Genomic DNA, 11485 nt, shown 5'->3' with positions numbered 1-11485 from the left:
TCATATAAACCTTCGGTAGGATTTCAGTTACAGTTTTGTATTCAATGACAGTTACTTGGAGGATAGGACACAGACCATTACAGCACATCACAGGTGCAACGGCCGGCGACGTTGTACCGACCTTTGAATCTACCCTAAGATAAATCGAACCATCCGCTACAACACAGCCTGCTATTTATATTACCAATGTGCCTAAATAAGAGTTCGTGAATGCCCCCAGTGCATCCGCCTCTATCGGAGCGTTCCATGCACCCACCATTCTCTGTACAACGAACGTGCCTCTAACAAACCCGTACAGACCATAAGACATGGGAGCAGAATCAAGTCATTCAACCCATTGCGTGAACTCTGCCATTCCATCATGGCTCATCCCCGATCCCACTCAACCCCATTCGCCTGACTCCTCCCCATATCCCTTGATGCTTGAACCGATCAGCAATGTTCCAGTCCAACTAAATGAAATTCCTCCACTCTAACGACCACTTAGTCAACTGTCATATCGTCTGATAACTTTCAAACCCGCCCCCACTACCCCAACCAAGCCATTTTTAAAAGTCGCAAGTAACGGTGGTTTCAGAGCAGACTTCCCTGAAGACACCAATGGTCATAGACCCCCAAGCGAAATACTCGCCAAATACTACCATCCTCTGACTTCTCTGCGAAAGCTAATTCTGTATTCACACAGCCACATTTTCAGCTCGTATGCCACCAGAATTTATGAATGACCCTACAATGGAGAACCCTATCAAACGCCTTACTAAAATCCACCTGCAACACACCCACTGTTCTACCTTCATCAATGTGAGAGTCCTGGTTTGTCCTTTTTTTATTTTGTGATATCACTCTGGAGGAACATTGTATCATTTCTTAATGCAAGCATGCATTTCTAAATGACAATAAAAGAGGACTGAGTGTCCTCATAAACTTAAAAAAAAATAATAAAAAAATTTGTTTCTTCACATCATCACAGAATTCGTCAGGTTCGTGTTTCTTGACATGATCCTTAGAAAGCCATGTTGAAAATCCTTAATCAGACAATGTTTCTCCAATTACTAGTAAATCCTGTCCTTCCAATAATTCAGCCACCGCTGAAGTAAGACTCTGGTCTGTGATTCTCAGTGCTATCTTCTCCCCATTTCCTGAACAGAGGAATCACATTTGTCAGCCTGTAGTCGTCTGGTTCTACCCTTATGGGAAATAAGTATGCGGCAGCTTTTGAAAGAGTGCTCTACCAGGATACTGTCTGAATTACAGGCTGTGACCAGGAAAATAAGGAATCGACCTGCAGATCCAGTGGTTCAGGAAATCCTGTCACTTCGGAGACGGGAGTGCGGAATGTGAAAGTAAAGCCACAGAGGAACAACCGACCTTCTGAAATGTATAGACATGGGGGAAGTCGGTATGATGCACCGACTTTGCTTTCGACCAACTCTCTCCATGCTTTTCCGCATGGAGAGTAGCTCAGTGATTGAATCGGGCGCCTGGGTTCGGGCATCACGTGATGAAACTAGTGTGATTGGTGTCTGGAGGGTGGACAATTCCACCCTCGCAGCTAATCGGGTAAAACAGAAATCTCTGGACCCCTTGTGAGGAATACTGTATGAAATACAGTGCTCCCGTTACTGCGGCACAGTGAAGAGATTCCCACTCAAACCTATATCTGATTGACTATTTAATATAATGAAAATACTGCCCCCTTGTTCTGGAGATTGAGGTATAATGTTCGTGTCCAACTGGTTTCAATGCAACCCCTCTATTTGCCCCTTGTTTCGTGTATCTGTCGTCGTTACAGCGGAAGTGGTTAAATTAACTATACTCGTGACACGGTTTTTGCCGTTTACAATTCAGTTGGTTCTCTGCCCAATTTACTAGTCCAGTGATTTGCAATTATAAACTTGTAAATTTGCTGATATTTCTTTACCACTCCGGAAGCTGAAATAGCCTGGACTGGTAAAGTGTGACAGATTTTGTGTTATTTTGAGGTGCACCACCGTTGTGAGGTATTGCGTTATTACAGGGCATTTTGTCGTTCGTATAAAATCCATCACTATTAGGAGCAGAACACGTGATACATTTCTGTTTATTTTTGTGCTGAATTTTATTCCTGCTGAGATTGTGAGTAGAGATGATTGTCTTCTTTTCACATTTTCTCCGAAAACACGAACTGCGGTGAACTATTGCTGAATCATTCACTCGTCCGTGCGTATCCATCCATTTCAAATTTTCAAATTGCACACACACATTAATATTTTAAACACGGCTAATTCAGCAGGTGCTGAAAATCCAAGGCAACACACACACACACACACACACACACTCACACACAGACACACACACACACACACACATACACACACACACCCCGCACACACACACACACACACACACGCACTCACACACATACACCCACACACCCCACACACACACTCACACACATACACACACCCCCACACACACACACTCACACACATACACACACACACACCCCACACACACACTCACACACACACACAAACACACACACACCACACACACACAAACACACACACACCACACACACACACACACACTCACACACATACACACACCCCCACACACACACACTCACACACATACACACACACACACCCCACACACACACTCACACACACACACACACACACACTTACTTGCCGGATGAATGCAGCAGTGCGGAAGGCATTTATGGAAATGAATAAGTGCTTGATATATCGGGTAGAAATCTTTCTTCACGTCTGGAGAGTAAGGGGGAAGACGCCAGAATAAAATGGCGTTAGTGGGGAAAGGTGAGAGATGAAACCAGGTGAACGACGAAGGGCTGGAGCGGAAGGAATCTGATAAGAGAGGACAGTGGGGTACAGGAAAACCGGAGGTATTTAGGGACGCCGTGTGAGGTGAAAGGCGGGTGAGAATAGGCATGAACCAACGTGGTGAACAGCAGAAGTGGGGAGAGGGAGGGATCTTTATTTCGATATTCATGACACCAGGTTAGAGGTTACCTGGACGGAAAGTAAGTTGTCGCTCCTCCCTCTTGAGGTCAGCCTCACTGTGGCACAAGATGAAGCAATGGACAGAAGATGTCGGATTGGGAATCAGAATTAAAATGTTTGGACACCAGAAAGCTCCGCTATTCACGGATGGAGCGGTGGTGATGAACGGAACGAGCCCATTATGTCCCGGGTCTCTCCAATGTAGAGGAGTGCCCGACAGGAGCACCAGACACAATGGACGACCACAGCGGATTCTCAGGTGAAGTGTTGCCTTACCTGGCAGACTGTTTGGGCCCGGACTGATGGTGAGGGAGGAGATGAATGTGCGGGTGTAGTACTTTGGGTGCTTACAGGGATATGCACCGCGAGGGAGAATGGTGCGGAGGGCTGAATGTAACAGCGGGGAGCGGAGAGATGGCGACGGGTGGTAGTAATATCTTTGTCGGTAGCATCGCTTTAAAAGTGGGATCACTCCATCCGCGCTCACCAAGTCTTCCATCAGTTTATCGGCGATGGAGTTCCTCTTGCTCTAACCTACCACCCCACGACGTTCTGCACCCAAAAAATCCCAATTTGCAGCTTCCACCTTCTCCGAAGAAATCGTACAAACAAATTTACCTTTACCACCCCATCACCGTTCCCAAACCACACTCCGCTTTCCACAGAGATCACTTCCTCCATTATTCCGTTTCCCTTCCGTCCCTCACCATTGATCTCCCTCCCGGCGCTTATCCCTGCAAGCGGCCGCAGCGCTACACCTGCCCATCCACCTCCAACCTCACCACCAGTCCTTTCCCCAAACAGCCCTTCCAGGTGAGGCAACAATTTACCTACGAATCCACTGGGGTAGTCTGTGTGCCCAACGTTCCCGAAACGTCCTTCTCTACATTGGCGAGACCCATCGTTGATTGGGAACCATTTCCTCGAGCAGCTCAGCTCCATCCGCCAAAAACAGATCTTCCCCCAGGCCAAACATATTAATGCCGATTCCTGTTCCTGTTCCGCAGTTTCCTCTTCTTCCCTGATGAGACCACCGTCAGGGTGGAGGAGCAACAACCTCCAGGGGCATGCAGAAGTTGGGGCAGCCCTGGTCAATATCTCTGTTACTGTCAATAGCTAAGCGAGGAAAGGATGACTTGATTTCCAAAAAAAAGAAACATAAAGTTAAAGATGACACATTTCTTTAATATTTTAAGCAAGATTACTGTTTTATTTCCATTCTTAGAGTTTAAAAATAATTTTTAAAAAAACGAAAAGAGCCCGAAGCAAATGTTTGTGCAACCTGCATGGTCACTACTTAGTAATACCCCTTTGGCAAGTATCACAGCTTGTAAACGCTTTCTGTAGCCAGCTAAGAGTCTTTCTTTATTTTCAGCATCTGCAGATTCACTCGTGTTACCTAAGAGTCTTTCAATTCTTGTTTTGGGAATTTCGCCCATTTTTCCTTGCAAAATGCTCCTAGTTCTGTAAAATTCTTGGGCCGTCTTGCATATATTGCTCTTTTGAGGTATATCCAAAGATTTTCCGTGATATTTAGGTCGGGGGACTGTGAGGGCCATGGCAAAACATCCAGTTGTGGATTTCGAAGTGTGATTGGGATCATTATTCTGCTTTAGAAGCCATCCTATTTTCATCTTCAGCTTTTTTGCAGATGGTGTGATGTTTGCTTCAATAATTTGCTGGTGTTATTTTCATGAACGTCTACACCCTTTTTTTTCTCCAAAGATACCTTTGCTCATTGCGGCCAATAAGTTCTATTTTAACTTCATTAGTCAACAGGAAGCATCGGGCTTGTTTAGATACTCCTTTGCAAACTTCTGACGCTGACGACTGTGGTGAGGACGCAGGAAAGATTTCCCTCTGATGACTCTTCCATGAAGGTCATTTTTGTGCAGGTATCGCTGCACAGTAGAACAGAGCACCACCACGCCAGAGTCTGTTAGATCTTCCTGAAGGTCTTTTGCAGTAAAACGGAGGTTCTGATTTGCTTTTCTATCAATCCTACAAGCAATTCTCTCGGAAAGTTTTCTTGATCTTCCAGACCTCAGCTTGACCTCCACCGTTCGTCTAATTGACATTTCTTAATTACATTACTAACTGAGGAAACGGCTACCTGGAAAGGCTTTGCTATTTTCTTATAGCCTTCTACTACTTTGTGGGCATCATTTATTTTAATTTTCAGAGTGCTAGCCAGCTGCTTATAGGAGCCCCTGGCTGCTAATTGTTGGGACTAGGTTTGAGGAGTTAGGGTGTTTACAAGGCTTTGAAATTTGTATCACCTGGCCATTCCTAACGATGACTGTGAACAAGCCAGAGCCCTCACAAGCAAATTAGGGTCTGAGACCTTGCTAAACGGTATCTGAGAGCTTAAATCTCTTTGGGTGCCCAAACCTTTGCATGGTGTTCTTTTCCTTTTATCACTCTAAAAGTGTACAAAACAAAACAAAACAAAAATATATACTAATCTTGTTTAAACTGTTGAAAAACATTTTTCTACTTTAACTTTATGACTTTTTGAGATCATTTCATCTTCTACTCACTTGATTAATCACAGTAACAGAAATTTTGACCAGGGTTGCCCAAGCTTTTGCATGCCGCTGTATATGTGTTTTGGATAGACTCCATCCATATGGTATGGATATCGATTCTCCTTCCGGTAGAAGGAATGATCACCCTTTTGTTCTATTCTCCAGTCTGGCCTTTTAACTATTCTCACCTGCCTATCATCTCCTCGTCCGTCCACTCCAGCTTCTCTTTCTCCTGTTGACCACTCTCCATTCCAATCCAATTCCTTCCTCTCCATCCCTTCAGTTTTCCTGTCCAGCAGACTTGACCTATCACCATCCAGCTATCCTTTTCCTCCTCCGTTACCTTTTTATTCTGGCGTCTCTCCACTTCGTTTCCGGTCCTGGAGGAGGGTCTCGGCCCGACACTTCGGCTGATTATTCATTCCCGTAGATGCTGCCTGACCTGCCGAGTTCCCCTCGCAGTTTGTTTGTGCCGCTTTTAGTGTTTTTGTTGTGAGATATCGTGACGGCGGGTGCGAGGCAAATGTTTTATTACAATGTTTCTGAGCCATTGGTGCCTCACTGCATTTCAGTAATGAAGGTGAAGTAGAAGGCGAGTGTGGAGAGAGGGGAACTTGTGGGCAGAAAGAATGGAGATGGAAAGAATCTGAAAGTGAGGTACGAGAGAGCAATGTGGAGAGAAAGAGAGAGGAGAGAGAGACGGAGAGAGAGAGAGAGAGAGAGAGAGAGAGAGAGAGAGAGAGAGAGAGAGACAGACAGACAGACAGAGAGAGAGAGAGGGGGGGGGTAGCTGGAGGGGATAGTGGGATAGTGGAGAACAGAGACAGAAGAGGGGGACTATGTGTGGAGAGAGAGGCAGGGTGATGAGAGCGATTCCGAATGGCTGGAGAGATCGGAGCCCGAGTTAGACCGAGATATACGGAGAGACACTGGGGCGAGAAAGAGACCAGGCCTGGGCAGAGAGACGTGAGAGAGTGTGCGGACGTGGTAAGTCTTGGATGAGGGAGTGTGGGGAAGAGTGAGTCAGAACCGAGAAAAATGCAGCGTGAGGGTCTAGAGAGCTTTCCGTCACGCATAGCATTCTGGGACTGCAGTGGCACTATTGTAAAGTGCTGCCGAATCATCCAACCCGTCTCGGTGAACTCCTTCCCTTGACCCGACTCCTTCCAAACCCGCATTGGCGTTCTCTCTCCCTCCTAACCTTCTCCGCCACCTCCCTCTCTCTCTGATCTCCAACCTCCGTCCTTGTGACGACATTTCCGAATATACCGTTTCCTGTGCTGTATGTTGTTTCGTCGTCGTCGTTAGTTCACCTCTGGAATTTCCAGTTGGTGGACAATTTCCCGCATGTCGCTCTGTCCACAACATCCCTAGACTAATCTAGCTTGGTCCAATCCTTGATGTTATCCAGCCACGTTGTTCGTTGCCTTCCTCTTCCTTTCTTTCCCTCCACCTTTCCATATAGCAAGTCCGACAAGATGTTATCGCTCCACTTAACGTGTCCACAATAAGCAACTTTTACCTTCATGATCTTCTCCAGCAATATCCGTGGTCTACCAACTTCGGACAAAACCCTCTCATTTGAAACTTTCTCTACCCAGCTGATCTTCAACATTCGTCGACTGCAGCACATTTCAAAAGCATTAATTCGTTTCATGTCATCCTTCTTCAGGGTCCATATTTCTGATCCTCACCTCAGCACTGACCACACGAAACACTCGAGGAAGCGGATTCTACTTTTGGATGTCTACCTTCCGATTGCATAGTACATCATTTAGCTTCATGAACTCGGTCTTAGCCATAACTATTCTCCTTCTGATCTCAACTTCACATCTCCCGTCATCTGTCAGAAAACTGCCAAGATAATCAAACTTTCGCACCTGTTCAATGTCTTGTCCATTCACTTGTAATGATACCATCATGACTGAGTCTTCAGTGTTTGTTTTGCTTACCACCATCGATTTTGTTTTCTTACGGTTGATTTTTAGTCCGTATTCAAGGCCTTTCTCTCACTTTATTCAGCATAATTTGCAGTTCTCTTTCACTGTCAGCTAACAACGCGGTGTCATCCGCATAACTGATGTTTCCCACCGTCCGGCCTCCGATTGGAATACCTGTCTCCTGATGGTCTCATTCCCGGAGTATCCATTCTCCATAGAGGTTGAACAAATCCGGAGAGCCTTACGCCTGGTTTAATGCATGCCCATGGTGATAGCCCATTTTCTGCCCTGACCGCCGCTATCTGTTTCCAATACAATTTCCTTATTATTTGCAAATGCTCCCATCCCAGATCGTACTTATGCAGCGTCTCTGTTACTTTCTCATGTCTTTCTTAATCAAAAACCTTTTCATAGTCAATAAAGCATAAATAGATGGTCTTTTGTGCCTCAGTGCATCTCTCCAGGAAGTATCTCATCGCAAATGTTCCTTCCCTTGTTCCTGAGCCTTTACGAAAACCAAACTGTGTTTCCTCAGTTTCACCGCTGATTGTACCTTTCATTCTGCCGAACACTATTTTCAACAGTAACTTGACGCAATGAGACATAATGCTTATCGTCCTGTGTTTGTTACATTTTATCGTCCTTGGCTTTTTTGGTAAGGCGATAAATACCGATTTGAGAAAGTCCTCCGGAAGATATCCTGTCATATAACTGTTTAGTATCGCTGAAAGGTTCGATTTTCCCTTCGGGCCAAGTGATTTCAGAACTTGTGTGGAAATCTTATCTTCACCGGCTGCCTTTCTGACTTTTAGACTCCAAATCGCACTTTCCATCTCTGACATCAATAGTTTTTCTGCTGATTAGTCATTTGATTTGATTGTGGTAAATCCTCAATCCTGCTATCTTCAAATAATTCCGAGATGTACTCAACTCATCTGTCCATGATCTCTTCTTTATCATGGCATGGATTACCACTACCGTCTTCCATACACCCAGCTGATGGCACAGTCCTCCTTCATTTCCTCATATCCTTTACCTGTTGGTGAAGTCCTCTGTAATCATGACTTCGTTCATACTGCTCAATTTCATCGCACTGTTCATTCATCCAATTCTCTTTCGCTTCCTTACATGTTCTCTGAATCAAGCGGTGCAGGACTTTGTATCGTTCATTATCCTGATGTTTTATCTTATGTTGCTTTAGGTTGTGAAATTGAACACTTCAGCGTTTTCCACTGAAGAATATCCTCTCCTCATCGGAACGATAACGCGGCTGCACAAGTCAGATGGGTGGAAACGGATGAACCACAAATCAAGAAAACAACATTATGACCGGATTCTATTGTTCTACGGTTTCGCAAGCTTCCCTACTACTAGATTTAAAGGCAAGCCTTTTACTTGTACCTCAGAGTTCCACACATGTGGACTCTGCGTGATATCTTGCTAAAATAAAATATTCTCCTATTGAAATCTGGTGCCGAACTTCATTTTGAAATATCTCTGACAAATTGCTGTAGTCCAGCAGGATCCCGACAAAACGGGGTGGAACGATGGAGTAACTGAGAGTCGCAAAGGCAACTTCGAGTTCGCCACCCGGATCCGGATCCTAGTTCCACCCAAGATGTTCTCCGATTAGTAAATAAATCCAATGGATATAAATATGACTTGAAGAGACGAATGTAACGGAACTTTGATCGCGCTTCTGCCTGCGAGTGACAGATTTTCCTTTGCAGGACCAGGTACGTAGATTGAAGGCGGATGGGAAGTAGTGACAGTAAAGCTGATCAGAAATGCGGGGGGAGAGAGTTCCCTGTAAGGATAAGGATCAAAACCAGGTATGTAGATCGAAGGAAGATGGTAAGTAATGATTGTAAAGTTGATGAGTGAAATGTGGGGAGTTTTCTCTGTAAAGGTAAAGAAGAAAACGAGAACGAAGCACCCGAAGGTTGAACGAGTAAAGGAATCCCTGGGAGATCCGCTGGTGTCTCCCTGCTGATGAGGTCTGGCTTGTGTGGTTGGAAAAAAGGACGGTGACCCTCTGAGGGTCTTTTTAGTTAAAGAAAATCAAATGTTTTAAACAAGAAACTGGTGACGGAGATCCTACGTGGGATTATGATTATATAATATGGTATTATTATTTATGCATTTTAATTTGTTTATTTGTGCCTGGCTCATCGGAGGGTGTTGTCCTTGCTTTGATAAGTGGTTGTGCGTTGTGTGTGTAGTGTGCGCTGCTGTGCTTGTGTGTAGTTAAATGACAGTAAACTTGACTTGAGTTGAATAAGTGCTGGAGGTAGCTAAACGACACCATCCTACGAAACAACAAAAGATAAAAAAAGACGGACTGACCAAACCATGTCCAAACAAAAGAAATGTCCTCACCTAGACAGCCTGTGACCAGGCCGGAATCAGGTCTGGACAAAGTTTTCATGTCAGCAGATGCTACACGACAGAATCAAACACCCCGAACCCGCCTGATAACGCTCAGGCAACTGAAGCAGAGGGGCAAGAGGGGGACAAACGGCAAGACAAAGAACTGTGCAAGGCAAGATGAGCCCATTTTTAGCGCCGCCTCTGAACCGTTGAGGGGTCTTAAAAAAGAGGATACGACTATAATTTGCGTATTGGAACAGGAAACGGGGAGAAATAAAAAGAAGCGAATTCAGAACTCGATCCTGTTACATAATATCCAAAAAAGAAATTTATGATTGGCACCACCTCGGTAACTGGGCTATAGACCCCGTCTGAAGTTCGGGCTATGGGACAAATTTGTGAAATTTATAACTCCTTGCCTGGAAATGTTGAGATGTTCTGAAAAGTGGTGTGCGGAACCCACTTGGCCTGAAGTACAAAGCGCGTTTGAATTCCCCAGAGGAATGGAGGGGGAAACGATAATGATGGATATTCCGTTACCATGGGGATGCGGTTAAAGGGGACCGTGTTCGTCTGCCCGAGTGGGGCAGTCCGTCAGCATAGTGATTTTGGAGAGGGAACCAGGTGCAGGCAAATATCAGGAGACAATATAACTGACTTCATTTCCCTGACACTTGATAGACTTGCAGAGCAACTCTGCGCTGCCGTACACAGAATTAGAAATACACTTGGACTAAGATGTTAACCAACGACAGTTTATCCTGACAGGCCGACCTCTGATACATTTCCATCGCACCGTCCGATACACTGACACATCTCAGCCGAGCGATCACCAGAAGCTCCTTTCCGTGACTAACAGAGCAGAAACTCTTTCTGTAACTGAACACATCTATTATGGTCCAAAGGACAAAGTGGAAGAAGGGCTTTCGAGAGAGTATCAGAATGAGCGATTTAAACTGCCAAACGTAACCCCTCATGTCACCACAGCTATCAAACACCCTGCAACTCCTGAACTACTCGGACCCGCGCTTCAAAATTCATGGGAGTTGAACCGCACACGGTGTATAACTCTGCATAATACTAACGCTACTCGACAACTTCATTCCGCTCAGGCTAGGTGTATAATATTTCCTTCTTCATCGTTAAAACACAGTTTGACCTGTTTGCTCCGCCCGCTTTGCCTGAGTATGTCGTACACGTGTTGCTTTCGCAGGCACCTCCCTCTCGGTGGGCGATAAACAAACATCACGAGGGACTTGTACATTCCGCCCCACCACACGAAGACCTCTGCAATTCTACCCTCTATACGGCTACATGATTTGTCGCTGGAGGCAATGGAAGGCATGAATCCTGTCATAAAGCACTTTTCGATCAGGAAGGGCTTGTACCAGCCTGCAGTCCTTGAAATTCCCTTATTTTACCAGTTCCGAAACCAGGTCGTGATAATGAGTGACTTTTTTTTTGCAATACTGAAGGGCGATTAGCAAGACAGCATGTCAGGGATTTACTAATGGCAATTTAACCGAAGGACAAGGCGCCGCTGACAACCCAGTGCATAACGCTCTGCACAATTGCCAGCAGTTGTAAGAGGCATGTCTGGGTGTCTAACATCTGTCGCCGACACTACAATTAAAAAACA

General features: G+C 45.2%; 1 long non-coding RNA gene across 1 annotated transcript; it reads left to right on the top strand.

Moving 5' to 3' along the window:
* Positions 1–3063: 3063 nt before the first annotated feature.
* Positions 3064–8943, top strand: LOC140723397 (uncharacterized). Its single transcript, XR_012097881.1, has 2 exons — positions 3064–3267; positions 8678–8943. It is a non-coding gene; the product is annotated as an uncharacterized lncRNA (long non-coding RNA).
* The last annotated feature ends 2542 nt before the right edge of the window (positions 8944–11485 follow it).

Source organism: Hemitrygon akajei, unplaced genomic scaffold, assembly GCF_048418815.1.
Source record: "Hemitrygon akajei unplaced genomic scaffold, sHemAka1.3 Scf000111, whole genome shotgun sequence".
Taxonomy (NCBI): domain Eukaryota; kingdom Metazoa; phylum Chordata; class Chondrichthyes; order Myliobatiformes; family Dasyatidae; genus Hemitrygon; species Hemitrygon akajei.
The sequence above is the reverse complement of the archived record's forward strand: the minus strand, read 5'-3'. Positions and strand labels throughout refer to the sequence as shown.